Source organism: Homarus americanus, unplaced genomic scaffold, assembly GCF_018991925.1.
Source record: "Homarus americanus isolate GMGI-L3 unplaced genomic scaffold, GMGI_Hamer_2.0 scaffold44060, whole genome shotgun sequence".
In the NCBI taxonomy this organism is placed as follows: domain Eukaryota; kingdom Metazoa; phylum Arthropoda; class Malacostraca; order Decapoda; family Nephropidae; genus Homarus; species Homarus americanus.
In genome coordinates this window covers 3552502-3577501 of record NW_024756871.1, presented here as the reverse complement: position 1 = coordinate 3577501, position 25000 = coordinate 3552502, and the positions used below count along the sequence as shown (strand labels likewise).

At 42.5% G+C, this 25000-nt stretch overlaps 1 protein-coding gene across 1 annotated transcript in view; it reads left to right on the top strand.

The window, feature by feature from the left end:
- The window catches only part of LOC121857005 (neuropeptide CCHamide-1 receptor-like), a 97047-nt gene that overhangs the window by 37335 nt on the left and 34712 nt on the right, over positions 1–25000 (top strand). Inside the window, exon 3 of the mRNA XM_042352809.1 lies at positions 8189–8243. The gene's annotated coding sequence lies outside the window, so the exon portion shown is untranslated. The remainder of the gene's footprint in view (positions 1–8188; positions 8244–25000) is intronic.

Sequence of the window (25000 nt, the reverse complement as noted above, 5' to 3'; positions counted from 1 at the left end):
CTCCCATGACTCTCTGTCCCCCGTCTAGTGTTGTCCTGACGCCCCGGCTACTAGTACACAGTATACAGGGTGTTGTTCCTCCCTGTACACAGTATACAGGGTGTTGTTCCTCCTAGTACACAGTATACAGGGTGTTGTTCCTCCCTGTACACAGTATACAGGGTGTTGTTCCTCCCTGTACACAGTATACAGGGTGTTGTTCCTCCCTGTACACAGTATACAGGGTGTTGTTCCTACCTGTACACAGTATACAGGGTGTTGTTCCTCCCTGTACACAGTATACAGGGTGTTGTTCCTACCTGTACACAGTATACAGGGTGTTGTTCCTACCTGTACACATTATAGAGGTTTTGCTCCTACCCAAGACATTAAAAATATATATATTTCTTAATTATATAAATAACTCGTACTCCCTATAATATTTCATAATTAATTCTAACAATTCTCTTGCACTGGAATTTCCCAAGTAGCATTTTTAAGGTATTTTTTGGTATTTAACTTGAAATTGACTCCAGGCAGACAGTGGAAAGTGGAGGAAATTGTTTACTTATAAGCCGGATACTCAAAGCCGGATACTCAAAGTTTTTCTTATCTAGTGGTAAAAAGAGAAGTATTTTCGGTAGATGCACAATGCAGTTTCAGAGCCATTAGGAGTGTAATGTTTTTGTCGTGTGAGAGTCAAGTGGGCTGTGTCTTGAGATAAACAGCGAGGAGGGGAAAGCCATTATCGTTCGCGCCTTTATGAATCCGAGTTTATGATCCGGATTAAAAAAAAATAACGTCAATTTTCTCTCCTGTTTGATATTAAGTTAATGAATTTAATTTATTTAAAGTCTTAGTGTAATACCGACGCCATTTGTACATTACATTCATGCTACAGATGAAGTGAAACAGTTTCCAATTACAAGAACACTCAACTTCACGAGCGCACTTGAGAAAACGGGTTCCAAGATATATTCGTATTTACCCACATGCAACGTTCCAACAATATGTGAGACTCTGCGTCAACACTCGACCCAATAGTCTACAGAAACAGAGTTAGTCTCGTGTAGGCGGGGCTGAGACAAGTCACTCTGGAATGGTAACACTGTAAGGTAATATACGACTTACAACCTGGGCCCAGTGTGTGTGTGTGTGTGTGTGTGTGTGTGTGTAGGAGAAAGAAAGAAAGAAAGAAAGAAAGAAAGAAAGAAAGAAAGAGTATCCCACTGCCACAAGGAGGAAAGAGAGTAACCATTAACAAAACAAGCCAGCATCGCAAAACTAATTTTGTTTCTCATTTGACCCTCTTAACCCGACAAACACCTTTCATATACTGGTAATAGAGGCAGTCACTCACCACTAATTAAACGAAGCCTCGACCATGTAACAAAAATTAACTCCTTGAAGACGAGGGAGTTTAAACCATCGTCTCAAAGGGGTTAAATTATCGTCCTCAAAAGGGTTAAATTATCGTCCTCAAAAAGGTTGAATTGTCATCCTCAAAGAGGTTAAATTATCGTCTCAAAGGGTAAACCATCGTCTTAAAAGGGTTATTCAAAAGGGTCAAATTGTCATCATCAAAGGGTTAAACCATCGTCTCAAAGGGGTTAAACCATTGTCTCACAGGGTTAAATCGTCGTCCTCAAAGGGTTAAACCATCGTCTCAAAGGGTTAAATCGTCGTCCTCAAATGATTCAACCAGAAGGTGTAGATGTAGGAGGAACAACACCCTGTATACTGTGTACTAGTAGCCGGGGCGTCAGGACAACACTAGACGGGGGACAGAGAGTCATGGGAGAGTCTCAGGTCGACGGCCAGAAGGTTCACTGATCGCGTCTCTTCAATTACTCAGCCCGATCTTTTTATATACATATTTGGCCCTAAAACACAGCTGTCTTGGCCCTAAAACACAGCTGTCTTGGCCCTAAAACACAGCTGTCTTGGCCCTAAAACACAGCTGTCTTGGCCCTAAAATACAGCTGTCTTGACCCTAAAACACAGCTGTCTTGACCCTAAAATACAGCTGTCTTGGCCCTAAAACACAGCTGTCTTGACCCTAAAACACAGCTGTCTTGCCCCTAAAACACAGCTGTCTTCACCCTAAAACACAGCTGTCTTGGCTTGGCCCTAAAACACAGCTGTCTTGGCCCTAAAACACAGCTGTCTTGGCCCTAAAACACAGCTGTCTTGGCCCTAAAATACAGCTGTCTTGACCCTAAAACACAGCTGTCTTGACCCTAAAATACAGCTGTCTTGGCCCTAAAACACAGCTGTCTTGACCCTAAAACACAGCTGTCTTGCCCCTAAAACACAGCTGTCTTCACCCTAAATGAACACAGAGGGGGAGACAAGCGTTAAGACATTGTGTAGGTCTGAGAACACAAGTACAGTTCTTCATTGTTCCTTTGACTCCAGATCAAAGTGGTACATCATGTTTCATCCTGAGTTATGACGTGCCAGAAGACAGCGCCTGGATAAAGCTCATGTCCACCAACAAACTGACGTGAGATATTATTCTGTTTCTCCTGTAGTGGTAAAATATTTATTCACAGAGATCTAACCTAACCTAACTTAACCTAACGTAACCTAATCTAACCTAGCGGAAACTGAAATACCGAAAAATACAACTTTTTGGGGCACCTTCATTGTAGTTATGTTGTGTTTGTGTATTAATTTAAAGTTAGGTATACATATTCATACTCGTCTGTGTGTGTGTGTGTGTGTGTGTGTGTGTGTGTGTGTGTCAGTGTGTCAGAGCAACGAACGAACATAAATAAACAGTAGTCAAGGAAAAAAACACAACAACAACAACAACAATAACAACAACAACAACACATAGTAGTTCAGGATTTGTCCACTAGGAGGATGAAAACAACACAAGTATTAAGCTGCTATTTAAGCCTAAATCGCTATATACTAGCACATATTTTTCCCACGAGCAAAAAACAAAACAAACCATATTATTTGATCCTCCATCTAAGCGTAACTCTTTTGTTTTTTAATGGAATCTATTTTATATTACACAGACAAAACAAAAGAAAAACGTGTATATGGGAAATAAATTCAGAGACATTGAAAAAACAAAAGATAAACTTGAGTCTTTTAGGAATACGATATCTTGTCCTGTGTCCTCTTCTAGTGCAATATGCAACTACGACACAGCAACTCTGGCAAATAAACGCCCAATAATGCAATATCTGCAACACAAAAAACCCTGAAAATCAACACCTGTTTTACTTGACGTTTGCAATATTGAACAACGTTAAAACTCAACATCCACAATAAAATCGTTGACAATACGGTATCTGATTATACAATACGTTTAATACAATACTTACAATAGACATACCACAATACATGGTGCCTAAAATACAACAGCTGCAATACAATACTCGCTGTAGAAGGTTGTATTTGTGTTACTATTTATAACCCATCTCTTGTTAATCCTCTCTAATTCTCCCACTTCTTTTCCCTCTCTCTCCTTCCTCCCTCCCTCCTCTACTCCCTCCCCTTACTCCTCCTTCCCTCCCTCCTCCTCCCTCCTCTCCTCCCTCCCTCTTTACCCCTCTCTCCCTCTTTTCCCTCTCCCCCTCCCCTCCCAAAGTCGCCACCAATAATACATTAGCCAGTCACACCGAGATCAAACACGAGATCATCATTAACGCTGTGTAAGAGGAAGAGGAAGAGGAGGAGGAAGAGGAGGGAGGAAGAAGAAGAGGAGGAGGAAGAGGAAGAGGAGGAAGAAGAGTAGAGGAGGAGGAGGAGGAGGAGGAGGAGGAGGAGGAGGAGGAGGAGGAGGAGGAGGAGGAAGAAGAAGAAGAGGAGGAGCAGGGGAGGAGGAAGAGGAGGAGGAACAGAAAGAGAAGGAGGAGGATGAGAATGAAGAAGAAGAGGAAGAGGAAGAAAAACGAGGAGGAAGAAGAAGAAGAGTAGGAAGAAGAGAAGGAGGAAGAGGAGGAGGAGGAAAAAGAGGAAGAACAGGAGGAGGAGGAGGAGGAGGAGGAACAGAAAGAGAAGGAGGAGGATGAGGAAGAAGAAGAAAAAGGAGGAGGAAGAAGAAACGAAGAGGAGGAGGAAGAAGAGGAGAAGGAGGCAGCAGACAAAACGAGACAGATTCATTTGTCATGTTCAGTATATCATGACAAGTTAGTGAAGGAGATAACATGATAACACAGGAGTCAGGAATAGCTCATCGTGTTTATATATAGAGAAGCCAAGCCAATGTATTTATGGAGGCATTAGTTGATGCTGATATTGTTATGATGTTGATTATGGGAGAGAGAGGAGGAGAGAGAGAGAGAGAGAGAGGAGGAGAGAGAGGAGGAGAGGGAGAGGGAGAGAGAGAGAGAGAGAGCTAGTCGCTGCTTCTATTACTCTATAAGTGCTGTCTGTCTGTCTGTCTGTCTGTCTGTCTGTCTGTCTGTCTGTCTGTCTGTCTGTCTGTCTTCCCACACTCCAACCTCTTTCAGATATCAAGTGTTTACATAACTTTTCTCAAAGGTATTTAACACATAAACTGGTAACCTACAAGACTGACTTCAAGCAGAGGGCGAAAAAAGGTGTTTAATATCCCTATCTATTAGTAAAGTGTAAATAAACTGTAAATAAACTGTAAATGAAAAAGACACCAGAAAGCCACAAGCCGACTCCACTGAAATAAAAATCAGAATTGTTGCGTTTAGTTACGATAGAAAACAAGCCTTAAAAATTGAGTAAAATCGGGAATAAATGGAGAAAGGTTCGAAATATATTAATGGTGGGATACCTATTTCTTGTGGTGATGGAGAGGAGGAGGGAGGGAGAGGAAGGAGAAGAAGAGGAGGAAGAGGGATAGAGAGGATGAATAAGGAGAAGGAGAGGCATGGGGAGAAGAGGAGGAAGATAGAGGGATAGGGAGAGATGGTGGAAAGAGGAGGAATAGGATAGATGAGAAGTGAAGGAGAAGAGAAGGGGAGGGGATAATACAGGAGGAGGATAGAGGGGTAAAAGAAAAGGGGAGGAGAGAAGGGAGGATGGAGTGAAGAAGAGAGAGGGAGGGGAGGAGAGGGAGGGAGGAGGGGGAGGAGAGAGTTGAGGGGAGGGGAGGAGAGGAGAGGGGAGGAGAGGGGAGGGGAGGAAAACGGAAGGAAGGGGAGAGAAGGGGACACGGGGGGAGAGGTGAGGGGGGGAGGGGAGAGAATGGGAGAGGGGAAAGAAGGGGGAGAGAACCGTATCCAGGCAATTAAGACTCCCCTGTACCTCGTTCACACACACACCGAGAGACCTGAATGATGCCACAATACATTTTCACTCTATATTTTTTCCCTCCACAAAAAAACAAAAACAATATATCTCTACAGGCATTACTTTTGTTCCTAACATTTATATATATGTTTACTAGAGCGGATTCCCTCCCTCTTTCTCACCCTCCATCCCTCTCACATTCCATCCCTCTCTCACCCCCTCTCACTTACTCTCATTCTCACTCCCTACATTCCTTCCCCCACTCTCTCCTAACCCTCCTCCATCGTTTCCTCTCTCATTTCCTTCCTTTCACTCCTTCCATCTCCCTCACCCCTCCCTTTCTCTCCCTCCATCCCACTCACTCCCTCTCCCTCCCTCTCTTCCTCCCTTTTATATCTACCATCCCTACCATTTCAAGATATATATTAATTTATATTTATACCCCCAGGGACTTGTATAATAGATCCTTGGGGTTCGGGCTCGAGGCCAAATAGGGATCCTAATCTCAATGGGTCGCAGTCCTATTTATCTGATTTGGTTACGTGAAAATGGTGACTATCAGGACGTGTGAGTCTATTATTATTAGGGACAGTTAAAAAAAGAAGACGCCTATTAAAACTAGTACCTATTATAACGGAGATCTAGTAAAAAATAGAACCTATTTTAGATAACTATTTCCTTGATATACCGAAGGCAATGTTTCTATTGTATTACTAGCATTAACACAATCCCCTTGACAATCACATTAAGGTATAGTTTTTTTTTCTTTTGACACACCCTGTAATCTGTAAGGGCATTGTATTTTTTTCTTTTGAGACACCCTGTATAGTCACACAATAAACTAGTGATGTGATTCAAGGCCAGTTTAATGTCACAGGAAGATTCATTAGACTTTCAGCATCTTTTTTTTCAGTCTATTTTCAGTGATAAGAAGAGTAGAGTCACACACCTACTCATCTCGTCAACACAACCAGCCTAAAATAGCAACTACATTATTCGCGAGTGTGTGAGGCTTTGTTATTCGCGAGTGTGTGAGGCTTTGTTATTCGCGAGTGTGTGAGGCTTTGTTACTCGCGAGTGTGTGTGAGGCTTTGTTATTCGCGAGTGTGTGAGGTTTTGTTATTCGCGAGTGTGTGAGGCTTTGTTATTCGCGAGTGTGTGAGGCTTTGTTGGCCTCGCCGAAAGTGTGTGAGGTGGTTTTGTTATTCACAGTGTGTGAGGTTTTGTTATTCAAGTAGTGTGTGAGGCTTTTGTTATTCGCGAGTGTGTGAGGCTTCTTTGTTATTCAAGTGAGTGTGTGTGAGGCTTTGTTATTCTTCAAGTGAGTGTGTGTGAGGCTTTTGTTAGTCATGGAGTGTGTGAGGTTTTGTTATCTCATGGTGTGTGAGGCTTTCTTTGTTTATTGGCGCAGTGTGTGAGGTTTTGTTATTCGTGAGTGTGTGAGACTTGTTATTCGTGAGTGTGTGAGGCTTTGTTATTCGCGAAAGTGTGTGTGAGGTTTTGTTATTCATGAGTGTGTGTGAGGCTTTGTTATTCGTGGAGTGTGTGAGGCTTTATATTCAAGTAGTGTGTGAGGCTTTGTTATTCGCGAGTGTGTGAGGTTTTGTTATTCGCGAAAGGTGTGAGGCTTTGTTACTCAAGTGAGTGTGAGTTTGTTATTCTATGAAAGTGTGTGGAGGCTTTGTTATTTGGCGGTGTGGAGGCTTTTTGTTATTCAAAAGAGTGTGTGAGGTGTTTTGCTACCGCGAGTGTGTGGGAGGCTTTATATTCGCGAAAGTGTGTGAGGTTTTGTTATTCATATGAGGCTTTGTTATTCAAGTAGTGTGTGAGGTTTTGTTATTCGCGCAGTGTGTGAGGCTTGTTATTCGGTGTGAGGTTTTGTTATTCGTGAGTGTGAGACTTTGTTATTCGTGAGTGTGTGAGGCTTTTGTTATGAGTGTGTGAGGTTTTTGTTATTCGCGAGTGTGTATTTTGTTATATTCGTGAGTGTGTGAGGCTTTGTTATTCCGCGAAAGTGTGTGTGAGGTTTTGTTATTCGCGAGTGTGTGAGGTTTTGTTATTCGCGAGTGTGTGAGGCGCTTTGTTATTCGCTGCAGTGTGTGAGGCTTGTTACTCGCGAGTGTGTGTGAGGCTTTGTTATTCGTGAGTGTGTGAGGCTTTGTTATTCGTGAGTGTGTGAGGCTTTGTTATTCGCGAGTGTGTGAGGTTTTGTTATTCGCGAGTGTGTGAGGCTTTGTTATTCGCGAGTGTGTGAGGTTTTGTTATTCGCGATCGTCTCTTGTCCCAGCTGGTGAGCCTCTATCTTCCCCCTACCTGTACTGGCTCACATTCTGCTCACTCCCCTACCTTCCACTCCCTTCACTCCCCTTCACTCCCCCTTCCAATTTGTCTTGACCCTGATGGTGTATATGTGAGGATTAGCCATTTCAGCCTTCTGTTCCATGTTGCTGGGACAGGAGAAGAAGAAGAAGAAGAAGAAGGAGAGAGAAGAGGGAAGTAGCATCATGTATTAATAAAAAAAAAGACAAAATCGAATCGAATATTTTTCCTGGCGGTATGTGAGTGTCAGCCACCTGATATTTGTTTTCGTTTTAGTATTAGTTACCCAAATTCTCACAGGAAGATTGTTAGTTACTCACATTGGCTGGGGGAGATATGCTACTCAATCCTCGCCTTAAAAGCAATCATGGATCCACCGCTGTAATGAAACCTTACGTTGGAATCATCAAGTGACAAGCCTCGTCGTCATTTGTCGGGGGAAGCGTTCACTATCGCCCGGATAATCAGGACATTCAGCCACACACGAACGCAAGAATGACTTTATTGACAACCAAACTAGGGAATGTTCGTGACGGGAATTGAACATTAACTCGTGCACAGGCCCAGGAATAGACAGATGTACGAGGGATTTTAACATTTATTTATACACACGGTTGAAAATATCCTGAAACCTTATGTAATTTTTCTTTCTCTCCCTCGACAGATAACTTATCATCTGTACCAACGAGATCTTCTCCTCTGCTACGGTTATCTTAATGGTAAGTAGTGTGGCTTGTTGTGGTGTGTTTTGGTGTTACTGCCTCTGACACGCCTCTCCTGTACCACACCTGCCAGGTAAGGTGAGTGTATTGATGTCCTTCCTACGCACGCACACACACACACACACACACACACCCACACATCTCTGCTACCTGCCCAACCTCTGAACATCTGCTCGAGGGAATTGCCGGTTCTTGAGTATTTTCTGATAAATATTTGACCTTCTGCATTTTACAAGACTTCGGTGCCTCCTTTACTTCTTGTTGACAGAAATAGAATTTTGAACACACGATTATAAGAATCTGATCATTTTTTGCCCTGTGTTAATGTTATATATATATAAAGTCTGTTCACCTGAAGTAATTAATAATATAGGTGTTCTTTGTTATACCTAGATTGTTATAGGTAGAACATGATAAATAACATCATATCCCTCTGTATAGTAATTATTTTACCTTATTTTCATTACAATGGTGTTTATTATTGCAAGTTTCGAGGGAAGTTTTATTACACCTGTTCTGTTAATACTCTTATACAGCTCTATATTGTCCCTAGGGTGTGTGTGTGTGTGTGTGTGTGTGTGTGTGTGTGTGTGTGTGTGTGTGTGTGTGTGTGTGTAAAGACAAGTCTACCGTACAAACTTTTAAGACTGTGACAAAGGCTGGTGATCATGACACAATTTCTTCCCTGTTTCTGGCTGGTGTGACACAACTCTGTATATGTTCCAATATTCTCTCCACCACCACCCAGCTGCCACTTCACCACACACACACACACTACTGTAATAACTGGCTCTATGCACACTAAAATTCCCCATATTCGTTTCTTAACTAACCTAACCTAACCTATATATCGGATAGTTCATTAAGGGGAGGCGTGGATATAGTATACTGCATATTGAGCTATTTTTCGGTATACAGGAAGGCAGTGTGGTCGGTACTGCATTCTACGGCATTTATTTTCTAATTTGATAGTTAGTGGACTCTGAGACAGGGGGAGACAGGGAGAGACAGAGAGACACAGGGAGAGACAGAGAGACACAGGGAGAGACAGAGAGACACAGGGAGAGACAGAAAGACACGGATACACAGAGAGAGATGCGGTATTCCAGTGTGTCAGTATATTAGTCATTTCAACCCAGACTCCTGTTCCCTTACGTGTGTGGTCCTGCTGTATGTGTCCACGTTATGTGTCGTGTGAGCTTACAACACGACACTCCCCCAAGAGACAAAACACTGGATGAAATGAATAATAAACTTTAACAATCCTTTACACTTACGTCAGACAAGACATATTTGCCTGTTTGTCTTTCTGTCTGTTTGTCTGTCTGTCTCTCTGTCTGTCTGTCTAGTTTGATAGCTCCTTGACAGTTTGTCTGATGTCCGCCATAATGTATAAAGATAAATGAAGCAGAAATAAGTGATAAGAAGATTCTCTCATTCTCTATCTAGCTTACATCATCACCATCGTCTCTCTCTCTCTCTCTATCTCTCTCTTTTCTTCGTCCCCCATCTCTCTTTTCTCTCTTCCATCTCCCTGTTTTTTGTTTATCCCTCTTTCCTCATCTATTCTGTCTCCCTCGACCCCCTTCCCCTCTACCCCTCTCTCCTTGCCCCTCCCCGACCCTCTTCCGCCCACTCTCACTCTTACAGCCATCCTTTCCTTCCCTCCCACCCTCACAGCCCCCCACCTAGCCCCCTCCCTCCCTCCTACACCTCACAGCCCCCTACCCCAGCCCCCTCCCACCTTCACTCCCCCAACTATTACAATTAATACTTCGCCTGGCACAAGACCACAGCGACAGTCAGAAAAAACACCAACATCACAAAGGAGAAACTTCAGTCCAGCGAAGTATTATTGTCACATCCAGTTGACGAACGACCCCATGATATTTTTGTGATATTTGTTCTGGTAATATTTGAGGATTTGTTATTATGATTATTATTATGACAATTCTATGATATAACGACGTTCTTAAAAGATTCAGTGGATTGTGATAACTTTCTCTCTCTGTCTCTCTATCTCTCTCTCTCTCTCTCTCTCTCTCTCTCTTTTCTGCTCGTCAAATTCTCATTATCATTATTGTTCTTTTCTTATGGTACAACTATGACTGGCCTCCCCCTGGGATGGATATGAGTATACTGCGAGTATATCATAATTATATTCAGACATATATCCACAGTATAACAAGAGCGTTTTCAGGGATATACTAGAAAATGTAAACAGTGTTTGGTGTATATCAGGTGTATGTCAGGTGTATGTCAGGTGTATGTCAGGTGTGTCAACAGTATGAATATGTTATGTGTTTGTCAAAAATATATCAAGAATATATCAAGGTTATATTGGCTCCAATTCTAATATGCCCCAATGCTAACAGGCCCGAATGCTAATAGGTCCCAATCCAAACAGGCCCCAATCCTAACAGGTCCCAATTCAAACAGGTCCCAATCCAAACAGGTCCCAATTCAAACAGACCCCAATTCAAACAGGCCCCAATCCAAACAGGTCCCAATCCAAACAGGTCCCAATTCAAACAGGCCCCAATCTAAACAGGTCCCAATTCAAACAGACCCCAATCCAAACAGGCCCCAATGCAAACAGGCTCCAATGCAAACAGGCCCCAACCCAAACAGGCCCCAATCCAAACAGACCCCAATCCTAACAGGCCCCAGTCTTAATGAGCGCTGTATTAAAGGGATTGACATGCTCGTATAATTGGCCCTGGTAGTTATGCCAAGGTTGGGTTGGGTGGAACCTATTATAACTCGGCCCCATTAGGATTAGATCCCATTAGAACTACTGTAAGCCCTATTAAGGGGGAGGAGCTAGGCTATTAGGATTGGTGCCTATTATACTTGGGACCCATTCAAGCCCTGTAATTGAAACCTTGAATGGGAGAATGCCGAGAGTCGTCTGTTTTTTCTCTCTTGTTTTTTTTCTGTTTGTTAACACGTCTGTCAGTCTGTCTGCTTCTTCTATATGTCATGCTTACAGTCTCTCTCTCTCTCTCTCTCTCTCCCCGTTCGTTAATATCTCGTTATCATAACCTTGTTTTATGATAACACTCTGAAGGACTTTTCCAGGTTAGGTTATGAGAATTTCGAGTGCGTCAAGAGTGTGTCAAGAGTGTGTCAAGAGTGTGTTAAGAATGTGTCAAGAGTTCGTCAGAAGTGTCAAGAGTGTGTCAAGAGTGTGTCAAGAATGTGTCAAGAATGTGTCAAGAATGTGTCAAGAATGTGTCAAGAATGCGCCAAGAATGTGTCAAGAGTGTCAAGAATGTCAAAAATTATATCAAAAGGTATATACATCCGTCAACCAATCACCTGTCTTGTTACAAACTGACCCTAGGCTTCAGTTCTAAGGTTCAAATGATCAAAATAAACACAAGGATAACAAAAAAAAAATAAATAAACGACGAATATACCAAGAAATATATCCACCTGGTTATACTTTCTACAGGTATACCCAGCCAATGGTTATAATATATCCTGGAGTATAATACCAACTCATTATAGCCCATTATAGCTCATTATAGCCCATTATAGCTCATTATAACCTTTTAGAGGAAAATATATAACGAGTTAGGAGGGGATGGGGGCGGGGGCGAGGAATTCATTAAGCTGTCAGCACGTAATACCCTAAGTTGCTATAGTCTTGTCTTGGGAGCCATATTGCCATATTACCTTGCCTTGCCCCTTCCTTTCTCATATCGTGGGTTTCGGGTCAAGGGTTAAGGTCATGGGTTTAGGGTCAAGGGTTAAGGTCATGGGTTTAGGGTCAAGGGTTAAGGTCATGGGTTTAGGGTCAAGGGTTAAGGTCATGGGTTTAGGGTCAAGGGTTAAGGTCATGGGTTTAGGGTCAAGGGTTAAGGTCATGGGTTTAGGGTCAAGGGTTAAGGTCATGGGTTTAGGGTCGTTGGAGTCATGGGTTTTAGGGTCAGGGTTAAGAGTCATGGGTTTAGGTCAGGAGTTAGGTCATGGGTTTAGGGTCAGGTTGGTCATGGGTTTAGGGTCAAGGGTTAAGGTCATGGGTTTAGGGTCAAGGGTTAAGGTCATGGGTTTAGGGTCAAGGGTTAAGGTCATGGGTTTAGGGTCAAGGGTTAAGGTCATGGGTTTAGGGTCAAGGGTTAAGGTCATGGGTTTAGGGTCAAGGGTTAAGGTCATGGGTTTATGGGTCATGTCATGGGTTAGGTTTAGGAGTCATGGGTTAGGGTCATGTTAAGGACTCAATGACAGCCACGGGCTTAAGGTCACGTCACACGATTGCAAGTCATATAGGCCCCTGTCCTTATCGGCCCCAGTCCTAATAGGCCCCAATAGCCAACTGTTAGAAGGAATGATGCCCCCCAAAACATCCTCCAGAATTGGAATGGTGCCTGGAATAGATAACACCTGGAATAGTGTAGATAACAGCTGGCTGGAATGATATCTGAAATCCATTCTAGTGAGAATTACCTGAATCTTTAATTAGTCGTAGTTTACCTGTTAATATAACCAAGGTGATCGAAAAGTCACTGTGCACCTGAACTAATGATCAATATTTACTGCGGTTATTTTCTTATATTAACTCTAAGGTAAATAATGTAAATAGTGGATTATTGATTCGTGTTGGTGCACAGGGACTTTTCGATCACCCTATCAAAAGTATATGAGAAGTATCTAGTGTAAAATCCAAAAGTAGTAAAAACCCAGAATATCGTAAATCCCAAAAACTCGTAAGTCCTAAAAAAGTCGTAAATCCCCCAAACTCATAAATCCCTCACATAAACACGATTTACGATCAGATTAAACATTACGGTAATTTTTTTAGGTAATGAATATTTTGTTTTCTATCTAAGAGACTTATAAAAAGGTTAGGTTAGGTTAGGTTAGGTTAGGTGAATAAAGTGTTGTTGGCTGTAATAGAGGAAGGTCATTAGTTCTTAACACCTTTCTGCCAGCACAGACGATCACCAGCGCTTGACTACGATCCCATTTCGACTCATAATACCATTCTTATTTGACCTTTAAGCAAAAAATTGAAATAGCTCTACCAAACATACACACACACACTCTCTCTCTCTCTCTCTCTCTCTCTCACCTTTGAATGGGTTACCTCCGCTACCTGCATATTAAGCCGATGGCACAAGACGAGACCTTCATTAGGGTAATTTCACCTTAGTTAATCACAGAAATGGTCAAACTCGTCTCAGATAACCTAACCTAACCTAAGTAGACTTCTTTCTTTCTTTCTTTCTTTCTTTCTTTCTTTCTTTCTTTCTTCATCGTCAACATCAGATACCATTATGATCTTCGAGAAAGCAAAATCAACTGGATCAAATTTCTTCACTGGAGCGAAAGTAACTATGGAAAGTTTAATCAGAATCTCTCGTGTGGTAAAAGTTCTTAGATTGGGTTAGGTTAGGTTAGGTTAGTTTAGTTTAAGTGCCTTGGTTGGTTCAATCCGAGTGCTCCAGTGTAACCAAGGACAAGCCAAGATGGTGTGGTGGGCGTGGCGGCGAAGTCGAGGGAGCCACACACACACACACACACACACACACACACCCACACACACACACACACACACACACACACACCCACACACACCCTAAACTAACCTTGATTACACGTTGAAAAATATCAGTAGTTAAAGCTGGAATATAATACATAATTACATCAACAAAATGATTTACTTCAGAGTTATGTTGTAATGTTCCCTGAAATTCTCACTTAATTTCTGTTAATATATTTCAACATTACCATAATACTAAATAACGTGTATAATATATCAATAAGTATACAGATAAATACCACACAGGCATATAATATACTTCAACTACTGTGAAGAATTAGACAACATGACCTGATATTTCCCACGAATTTACCACAATTTCACTGTATTTTGAAATACTTGTTGTCAACCTGTCATTTTTAATCTCCCTTCAGAAAAAAAAAGGTCACGATAAGAATTCAAGGTCAACAAATGCCTTATATACCAGACGGGAAAAATCCTCCTACACTGGGTTAGGCAATTACTCCGCCTCGCCCCTCTCCAGTGCACCATGTTATTGTTCAACCTTTGTTCCAACAACATGAAAGGCCCAAGTGTTAATTATTGTTACATTCATTAGTCTTCAAAAGAGTATTATATCCTTATGAATAAATGTGTAAGACTCTCTCTCTCTCTCTCTCTAAAACATTGCCAGTTCTCTTTCCCTCTCTCTTTTTATAGAATGTTGTTAGCTCTATTTCTCTCCCTATAAAACTTTGCCATCTTTCTTTCTCTCTCTCTCTCTATAAGACATTGCCCTCTCTCTCTATCTCTCTCTAAGTATAAAACGTGTCTAGCACTCTCACTCTCTCTCACTCTCTAAAACGTTGCCAGTTCTCTCTCTATCTTACACGCATGAAGATCACTTACCTGTAATAAGACACAAACTAACATGACCATAAGAGTGGGTCGCCACCTCATGCACTCGAGTCACTTCATTCACACGTCCTGGAGCCAAGGCATTCAGTCTCGACCTTCACTAATTAAGTATTGTTCTATATATCCTAGTTAGAAGCATTTACGTACCGAGGGAGGGGTGGAGGGGTGGGAGGTGGGGGGTGGGTAGGGCGATGGAGTAGGAGCAGGATGAATAGGACGATAAAAGGGGGGAGGATGAGGGGGGGGATCGATTAGGTGGGGGGAGATGGAGGGGGGGGTCGATTAGGGTGGGGGAGAGGATGAGAGGGTCGATTAGGTGGGGAGAGGATGAGGGGGATCGATTAGGTATGATAGGGGTAGGGGGGAGAGATGAGGGGGGTCATTAGGGTAGGGGGGTGAGGTGGATAAACAGAGCAGTAAACCTTTCCCCCAGTGTTGGTTAACTACAATGAACGGGTCAAGGCGGGTAGTTAATGTCAGCTGCAACACTCTTAAAACAGATTAAACGAAGGTCACTGATACGTGTTAACGGTGGGGGGGGTGTTATTATGACGAGTGGGGGGGGGGCTGTATGGGGTGTCTGTGACCTAATTCATTAAAAAAAACGACGTCATTCAATTATTCATCCATTCTCCTAAAATTCTTCATTACAACTCAATAAATAAACTCCACCTTACAAAATAAAACTCATTCATTTCATTTGTAATAAGCTAAAAGGAAATCTGTCAACAACCAGTAATGTATTTTAACCCTGTAGACTCTTTGACAATTTACGCATCTCTCAAGTCTTTTATTTTCCCCCGATAATATATTTGATCTTCCTCGAGGTGAAAAAAATAACACCTGACGGGAAATAACAAGACGTCTTTTACACTCGTGGTCAACTACATATGATGGCACAGCTGTCAATAGAGAGTATGACGTAGTTGGTATTCAGACTTACAAACAAACTCATGTGAAGGTGATGAACGAGTGATGACTGTGATGAACGAGTGATGACTGTGATGAGTTAGAAGAGACATTGAAAGGTTATCTATAGAAGTCGTCCAGTCAGGTTGGTTCCGGATTTTCCCACTAGAGGGCCAAGTAGCCAGGTAACCAATGAGGGAGCGAGTCTAGTGGGTGAATGTAGCCAACCAATTAGTGATCATATCTTCCCGCATGTCTAGCCAATCACAGAGCAGTTGGGAAGTGATGTTTAGGAAAGGCATCCAACTAGAGATCTTATAATCCAGCAGTAGTGACCAATTACGGAGGATTCTAATGCGTAACGCCTAGATAAATCAACCAATTACAGCCCCCAACTCCCAGTACGTCTAACCAATCACAGAGCAGCTGGAACACGAAAACTAGTTAAATCAACCAATCATTACACAGCTGAGGAGTGGAGAGCCAACTTAACCTAATTTACATATTTCAGAATGCATTTATTATCAGGAATTTAAACACGAGAAGTGTTATGAAAACCAACCGGGTGTTTTCTAGGGTTTATTTCCATATAAAACAATGTTAAACCTCGACCATTATATAACCCGGGATTAGATATATATAACAGTGAGAGGGAGGGAGGGAAGGGGGAAGGGAGGGATAGGGGAATTGGGCGGGGGGAGAGGGGAGGAAGGGAGGAGGGTAGGGGAGAGAATGAGGGAACAAGAGAGAGAGAGAGAGAGAGAGAGAGAGAGAGGTGCTCGACTTAGTTCATCCTAGGATTGAAATTTGTATGCTAAGAGACGGATCACCTCTGCAATAGTTCATCCTGGAATTGATAAATGAATGCTGTAACGCGCCATATCAAAGAGCTGTCTGTCGCCACCTTGTTAATCCCGGGATTTGTGTGATTTAATGGCGATTCCGTGCATTAATGAGTTCTCTGACTTTGACACACACACACACACACACACACCTCTCTCTCTCTCTCTCTCTCTCTCTCTCCTGATGGGTCCTAACATGTGGATCCCTCCTGGCATCTGGGAATCGAACCTCTAAGGTAAGGATTCGAACCCGTAGTGTCATATTCACTTAAGAATTATAAATTTAGTTGTGGATTACGTTCAGAGTAGGTTAGGTTAGGTTAGGTTAGGTCAATTTTATTTAAAAGTTACTGAGCAAATTTTGAAAGCCATTTCGACCTTAATATTGTGTTTTATGGCAGGAGGTGAGGGTGGTAGTGGTGGGTGGTGGTGGTGGGTGGTAGTGGTGGTGGTGGGTAGTGGTGGGTGGTGGTGGGTGCAGTAGTGGTGGGTAGGTGGTAGGGGTGGTGTGGTGGGTGGTGTAGTTGGGTGTGGTGGTGGTGGTGGTGGCTAGAGTGTGTCGAGGGTAGTAATGGTAGGTGGTGGTGATAGGTGGTGGGAAGTGGTCTAATCTAGCTTAACTTTAAACAAACCTAACCTAACCTTAACCTTATCCTAACCTAACCTTAACCTTATCCTAACCTAACCTAACCTAACCCCCATGGAACTTAAGACATAAAGCGCCATAGTTGGTCTTTTATTGACGTCAGGTGTTTCAATAACGACTCCAATCAACTACGCAACGGTTCCTCTTCTTGAGTGAAGTGACAATATCGGATCACCTGGGACGATGGAGTTTCCTAGGTGGTGGAAGTGGAGCGAGGGAGGGAGGAGGGTCGGTGGGGTGGAGGGGAGTGGAAGGGGGCTAGGGTAGAAGGAAGAGGGGTTGAGAAGGGGGAGGGAAGGGAAGGGGGAGGGAAGGGAAGGGGGAAGGACTTTATATAAGCCTCGTACGGATCTTAATGATATTTTCTTTACCATGATTACGCTTTGTCATTTTTTCTTTTACGTTGAATTAATCTGTTGACAGGTAGAGACAAACCAGGTAGAAAATATGACAGAGAAATACATAAACTTATATTACTTTCCCAGTAAACACACACACACACACACACACACACACACACACACACACACACACACACACACTACCAATCTTCTATGCATAGGTGAAGAATAGTGTTGATAAAGTCTACGGTCTTAACACACGTTTCACTAACTCTGGTTATGTAACACCTTCACACTAACACACACACACACACACACACACACACACACACACACACACACACACACACCACACACACACACACACACACACACACACACACACACACACACACCCCATGGTCAGTATTACAAGTATCATTAGCACCAACTAAGTCTCTTGAGGCTATACATTATTGAAGAACCAACCTGTCACTTTCTTCAGCTAACTCTCCAAGGCGCTCTAAGACTCAAGCATAAAATATTTCTCTTTTATCACCAATGTTGAACCATTTCGTCAACACCTCTATTTAGTTCCTAGGTGATACTTCTTATAGACCAACACCTTTAAGCACAACCTTCCCCTACTCTCCTTCCTGTCTGTCTGTCTGTCTGTCTGTCTGTCTGTCTGTCTGTCTGTCTGTGTTATGTAGGATGGAGTGTCAGGGCTTATACAAGGTAGGGAGTGTGAGGTTGAGGATCATATTGAACAGACAGACAGACAGACAGGCAGACAGACAGACAGACAGACAGACAGACAGACAGACAGACAGACAGACAGACAGACAGACAGACAGACAAGATAGAACACTTCCTTAACTCACTTAATCTCACGACAATTGGCCAACACCATCAGCCCTGTTATTACCACCTATTGAGAGACAACAGACAACAGTTTCAGTCTCTCTCTGATGTCTGTCTCTCTCTGATGTCTGTCTCTGATGTCTGTCTCTCTCTCTGATGTCTGTCTCTCTCTAATGTCTGTCTCTCTCTGATGTCTCTCTCTCTCTGGTCTTCTCTTTCTCTCTGATGTCTGTCTCCTCTCTCTGATGTCTGTCTCTCTCTGATGTCTGTCTCTCTCTGATGTCTCTCTCTCTCTCTGATGTCTCTCTCTCTGATGTCTCTCTCTCTGATGTCTCTCTCTCTCTGATGTCTCTGTCTCTCTCTGATGTCTCTCTCTGATGTCTCTCTCTCTCTCTGATGTCTCTCTCTCTGATGTCTCTCTCTGATGTCTCTCTCTGATAAACACCGCCAGTTATTTTGTCTCTCAGAAATTGTTTCTTCTTTTAGCTTCTTCTGGCCACTTTAACCTTCATCTCTTTCTTAAGGTCTTATCAGCGAGGGACTGTAAGGAAGGTCTGATCAGCGAGGGACTGTAAGGAAGGTCTGATCAGCGAGGACTGTAAGAAAGGGCTGATCAGCGAGGACTGTGGAAGGTCTGATCAGCGAGGACTGTAAGGAAGGCTGATCAGCGAGGACTGTAAGGAGGTCTGATCAGCGAGGGACTGAGAAGGTCTCTGATCAGCGAGGACTGTAAGGAAGGGCTGATCAGCGAGGGACTGTAGAGGAGTCTGATCAGCGGGGACTGCAAGGAAGGTCTGATCAGCGGACTGTGAGAGGTCTGATCAGCGAGGACTGTAAGGAAGGTCTTATCAGCGAGGGATGTGAGGAAGGTCTGATCAGCGAGGGACTATGGAGAAGGTCTGATCAGGGAGGGACTGCAAGGAAGGTCTGATCAGCGAGGGACTGTAAGGAAGGGCTGATCAGCGAGGGACTGGAAGGTCTGATCAGCGAGGGACTGTAAGGGTCCTAAAGTGTTGTTACACAGTGACTGAGGCGGATTCCACACGTGATTTTAGCTGTTTTTCCTGGGTATTTCTTCCTCTCTTGTGTTGGTTCGTGTTTTCTGTTTTCGGTGCACTGAGAGGCACTAGCAGGCACTGAGAGGCACTAGCAGGCACTGAGAGGCACTAGCAGGCACTTGGAGGTACTAGCATGCACTGATAGGCACTGCGAGCTGCTGAGAGGCACTCAGCAGGCACTTGGAGGTACTAGCATGCACTGATAGGCACTAGCAGGCTGGAGAGGCACTAGCAGGCACTGAGAGGCACTAGCAGGCACTTGGAGTGCATTAGCAGACACTGAGAGGCACTAGCAGACACTGAGAGGCACTAGCAGGCACTGAGTACTAGCATGCACTAACAGGTATTGGGAGGCCCTAATAGGCACTAACAGGCTCTGGAGTGGCTAGGGAACATCACACAGAGTCAAAGGCTACTGAGATCGTAAAACACACACACACACACACACACACACACACACACACACACACACACACACACACACACACACACACACACACACACACACACACACACACACACACACACACACACACACACACACACACACACACACACACACACACACACACACACACACACACACACACACACACACACACACACACACACACACACATTTGTTGTCATAAACATACAATAAACACCACAATAAGCATACAATAAGCATACAATAAGCCACAATAAACATACAATAAACGCCACAATAAACATACAATAAACATAACAATAAACGCCACAATAAACGCCACAATAAACGCCACAATAAACGACAATAAACATACAATAAGCATACAATAAACGCCACAATAAACACCACAATAAACGCCACAATAAACACACAATAAACGCCACAATAAACGCCACAATAAACGCCACAATAAACACACAATAAACTACAATAAACGCCTGCAAACGCCACAATAAACGCCCAGCCAAAGCACCAATAAACGCCACAATAAACGCCACAATAAACGCACAATAAACGCCACAATAAACACCACAATAAACGCCACAATAAACGCCACAATAAACGCCACAATAAACATACAATAAACGCCACAATAAACGTACAATAAACGCCATGATAAACGCCGCCATAATAAACACCTAATAAACATCATAATAAATATCACTCGATAGCATTTGTTTTGGTATATTTTCCAGATTTCATTGATGATTTATTTTACTGTTGTGTTTGGCAGTTTTGTGTGTTGTGTGTGTGTGTGTGTGTGTGTGTGTGTGTGTGTGTGTGTGTGTGTGTGTGTGTGAGTGAACTTTAATTACAATGATAAACACCATGGAGCCTAATTAACACACAAACTTCATCAGTAAATACGGGTTATAATCTCTACACTAAATACGGGTTATAAATCAGGGGCTAAAAAAAAAAGATCCCGTAAGATTTAAAGCCAATTTATATTATAATTTAGTAGGGTAACAGAAATTACATCAGTTGACACAGCACCAATTTATTCACAGATTACACTGACAGGAATAAATTGGGACATTTTACCACCGCCTCGCTGGGAAGTTAATAAATACCGCGTATGTGTATTGAGTGGATGAGGTGTTTACATCAGGGACAAACCAGGAGAACTTCTAATGTGAGAGAGGGGGGATACATAGATGGATAAAAGATAAATGAAAAAGAAAGAGAATGTTTGGAGCTCACGCCAGGTAAAGGTAAATTGTGTTAATTTAATTACATAGGTTCTTGACAGCATCGTGGGAAGAGAGAGATTCCCATGTTATTCTGATACAATTGATTATATGGTTAAATTGCAACTGAATTATTGTTTTCCTTTGTATAAATGGACACACACACACACACACACACACACACACACACACACACACACACACACACAAGGAATTGTTACCCTCAGTTGTTAAAAAAAAAAAAGAGCAAATGAGCAAAATAAAACTAAATTAAAGAAATAAAACACTTTGGAGGGAAAATTTAATTGGTTCACATTGAGGCTGGAAACTTGGTTCATTCCGGAGCAAAAGACAATAATGTAGTGTGTATTGCTGAACCAGTCTGAGGCTTCAACAACGAGCGAGACAAATTGTTCGTTATCTATTTGCGATATGTTGTTAATTGTGTCATTATTCAGCCGTATTTCATTCTATAATTCGCTAGACGTATTTCCCTCTAATCCTAGTTGCTTATTTCCTTAACTAAAAATAAATCCCCATATTAAAATAAATCCCACCTAAAATAAATCCCACACTAAAATAAATCCCCACATAAAATAAATCCCTACTCTAAAATAAATCTCACACTAAAATAAATCCCCACACTAAAATAAATCCCCACACTAAAATAAATCCCCACACTAAAATAAATCCCCACACTAAAATAAATCCCCACACTAAAATAAATCCCCACACTAAAATAAATCCCCACACTAAAAATGACTCGATTCTCCCTAAATATTTTCCCCTAAAGAAATTATGTTTTTTTGCTAAAAGTGAAATTTTTTAAAAAGATTTACCTTATTTGTGGCTCAGGTGTATCCTCGTGCGGGTCAGGTGTATCCTCGTGCGGGTCAGGTGTATCCTCGTGCGGGTCAGGTGTATCCTAGTGCGGGTCAGGTGTATCTTCTAACCCCTAGCGCTGATCATGAAACACACCTGCAAGAGAGGGGTTAAAAAATATATATACAATAAATTCCAAAGAATTGATGAAGAACTCAGAGAAAAAGTAGAAGAATAAGAAAAGGAGGAGGAGAGAGGAAGGGGAGGGAGATGGAGGAGGAGAAAGAGGAGAAGGAAAAGTAAAGAAGAAAGAGGAAGGGAGGAGGAAGAGAAGGGGAGGAAAACAAGAGGAGGAGAAGATTAGGAAAATAAGAAAGAGGAGGGAGGAGGGGAGAAGAAGAAGGAATTCGAGGAAAGAAAGAAAAGACTTGAAATACACATACTGTGGCCTCGTGTCTCTGAGGGCTACCAGAGGCTCTCAGTCAGCTAATGTAAACACAAATTTGGTCAACCTAAGAGGAGGGATACGAGCCTACATATTTTCATCTGTGTTAACCTAACCTAACCTAACCTAACCTAACCTAACCTAACCTAACCTAACCTAACCTAACCTAACCTAACCTAACCTAACCTAACCTATCCTAACCTAACCCTACCTAACCTAACCTAACCACAGCATAGGTATGAGTGTTGCTGTGATGACTGTGGTTTGTCAAGCTGTGGAAATATTTTGTAGAATTTAGTGAGAAATAAGTAAATATCTGTAACAAAACAGTTGAAATATTCTTATAAGATTATATTTCAACTAATTGGTTACCTTTCTCTGTCTGTAGATACCTGTGTTAGGCTGTATTACCTGAATGTTACCTTTAATCACACGGAAATTCATAAACCATCTTTACTTACTGTATTTCAAGCCCGTTTTATTGTACAGTTTTCACAAATGCAATAAATTCTGAATACCAAATACGTTAGTGATCTTTGTAAAGCATAAACCAAAAAAAAAATAGTTATTGCAATATTTCTATTTTCAGTTTTTGGGATATTTACAACAGATTTTATCCCTGGTACATAGTCACAGGTTATTGGATCTACGAGTAATTGCAATCGGGAACAGCTGACTTACTGACTGACTGACTGACTGACTGACGCCATACTCAGAGTCCTTGTGTCAGACGGCTCAGTGTTTTGTTACATAAAAAGACAAAGTTCAGAGTCGTTTGTATCCCATTATGAGTACTAGAACTTATTACCGAGGTGTGTGGAGGGTGAGTGGGTACAGTGCTCTCTGACCCAAAGTGTGTTGGTTGGAACCCCGGAGATAAACTTTGGTGGATGGTGGTGTGGATGAGTGGTGGTGTGTGGGTAGTAGTGTGAAGGCATGAGTGGTAGTGTGGATGGAAAGTAATATGTGTGTTGTGGGTTGTGGTATGAGTGGGTAGGAGTGGGGATAGTGGATGGTGGTTTAGCTGGATAGTAGTGATAGCAGTGGGGAAATGTGTGTATGTGTGTGTGTGTGTGTGTGTGTGTGTGTGTGTGTGTGTGTGTGTGTGTGTGTGTGTGTGTGTGTGTGTGTGTGTGTTGTGTTGTGTTGTGTGTGTGTGTGTGTGTGTGTGTGTGTGTGTGTGTGTTAAGGTCATTCCTCATGCCTCATACTCTATGCAGGACTCGAGAGACTAAAGGGAACTGTTTAATGGCCAATACAACGACTGAGGGAAAGATCTACAATGTTTCCTCTCTCAAAACTTTCTTCCTATTGCTGGATTTCCTGTTTTTTTAATCACATTTATTACAAAAAATTACATTAAAACGTTATAAATTTTGATACTATTTATACGCCTAGCCTTCAGTATAGCTTTACCGACTAAAGACCAAACTGACTATAAGCAACGGTTATCTCACAGCTGTATAAGAATGTCCACTAAAACTGTGGCAAGTGAGCAAATAGAGAGAGAGAGAGAGAGAGAGCAGACTCTTCCTCCTCCTCCTCAGTGTGTGCAAGGCTTCTCGTCTTCCCGTCCAAGGATCGCTTAGCACCCTGACGCAAGGAGGCTGGAGCTATCAATAGGTCGTGTTGCTGCCTCTCATGGTGTTACGTCCCTCGTTGTGTGTGACTGTGGGGAGCTGTGACACAATTATTGGTTTACTTCCTTGTTCCCTCATATCATCTCTCTCCTTAGCACCTCCATCACAGCACCTCCATCACAGCACCTCCATCACAGCACCTCCCCCTCACAACATCCCTCCACAGCACCTACCTCACAGCACCTCCCTCACAGCACCCTCCATCCCTCACAGCACCTCCATCACAGCACCTCCCTCACAGCACCTCCCTCCACAGCACCTACCTCCACAGCCCCATCCCTCACAGCACCTCCCTCCCCAGCACATCCCTCACAGCACCTACCTCACAGCACATCCCTCACAGCACCTCCCTCACAGCATTCAAACAATAAACACGACACCTGAAAATCATCAATAAAACCGGGAACTAAAAATCCCAAACCGATAAACCGTCAATTTAACAAAACAATAACAAGAGACAAACAAAAACTAAAGATAAATAATCCAATCCTAACAAATCCCGACAGGACAAAGTGTACCGACAGGACAAAGTGTACCGACAGGACAAAGTGTACCGACAGGACAAAGTGTACCGACAGGACAAAGTGTACCGACAGGACAAAGTGTACCGACAGGACAAAGTGTACCGACAAATAATAAACAATAACTCACAATATATTTCCCTTTCCATATACTATCCATTCCGACGCTTTTCGATCTTCTTTTTTGTTTGTCCTAAGTTTGTATTTTGTTTACATTCACCTTTGCTAGAGTTCATTGGTACTCCCTCAGCTAACAGGAGTGACAAGAGAGCTCAATTTACTATGCAATGTTGTTAGCTGTGTTTGGTATAGCTTGGGTAGGGTGTATTGGTAGGGTGTGTTGGTATGGTGTGTTGGTAGGGTGTGTTGGTAAGTGTGTTGGTAGGGTGTTTTGGTAGGGTGTAGTGTAGGGTGTTTAGGTTCGATGCGACAAGTGTATCTGTATGTGTAGATCAACGCAAAAGTGTGAAAACATCTCAGGTTGAGTGAGTCATCAAGGTGAGATAGTTAGTTATCAAGGTGAGATAGTGAGTTATTCAGGTACAATAGTGAGTTATCCAGGTAAGACAATGAGTTATCCAGGTAAAAGATTAAATCATCCAGGTAAGACATTGCATTA